This window comes from Gavialis gangeticus, unplaced genomic scaffold (assembly GCF_001723915.1).
Source record: "Gavialis gangeticus isolate Ggan-Ray unplaced genomic scaffold, GavGan_comp1, whole genome shotgun sequence".
NCBI classification, from domain to species: Eukaryota; Metazoa; Chordata; order Crocodylia; family Gavialidae; genus Gavialis; species Gavialis gangeticus.
The window spans coordinates 16,936,776-16,937,478 of NW_017728997.1; the positions used below are offsets into that span (position 1 = coordinate 16,936,776).

General features: G+C 45.2%; 1 long non-coding RNA gene across 1 annotated transcript in view; it reads left to right on the plus strand.

Annotated features, from left to right (window-relative positions):
* Window positions 1–261: 261 nt before the first annotated feature.
* Window positions 262–703, plus strand: part of LOC109288892 — a 5,728-nt gene continuing 5,286 nt past the window's right edge. The window contains exon 1 of the long non-coding RNA XR_002095242.1: window positions 262–390. This is a non-coding gene — a long non-coding RNA (uncharacterized LOC109288892). The remainder of the gene's footprint in view (window positions 391–703) is intronic.

A 703-nucleotide genomic window follows, 5' to 3' on the forward strand; every position in this document is an offset into this window, starting at 1 on the left:
TCGCTTCTCGCAGGGTGTAGATTCTGGATCAAAAGTTTGAGACAGAACTACCACATTTACTTGAATACAAGACAAGAGTTTCGCCCCCCGCAATCAGCACAGGGAAAAATGCTCCTCATCTTACATTCACATAGAAGGAAACCTCATTTAATACACTGCACATTATTACACTGCTGACACAAGGAGCATGTGCTCAGTAATGGAAACCAACTATGAAGTTGATTAAATGCAGCCAACCCTGAGGTCAGCTATAAGACATGACCCATACTGGGCAAACATATGGATGGGAACCTACCACGAGGAGAGGTTAGTGCAACCCAGCTGAACAAGATATATGGTAATGCCCATTGTTCTCAGTCTCCCTCAGTGCCAGCTCCTTTACAAGTCATGGTCAGCCACTACACTGCATACATTTCAACTTCATCTTCACTCCTACAGTCAACCCGTGCCTGCCTTTCTCATTTCTAATTATTCTTGTTTCTTCACCAGCCTTAAATATCTGGCAAACAACATCGAACAGGAACTGGGCTGCAAACAGTTCACCTAGAATCCCTCTGTCATCTCCTCTCTCAGCATGTCATATATGATTAGGGTGCCCCGGCTTCTATGAAGTGCTGCTAGGCCAGGTTGTCCTGCGCTTTAGCTGCACATAAAATTTTGGAGGATCCCAGGGCTCAGGACAAGAACACCCAGTTCCATTCAT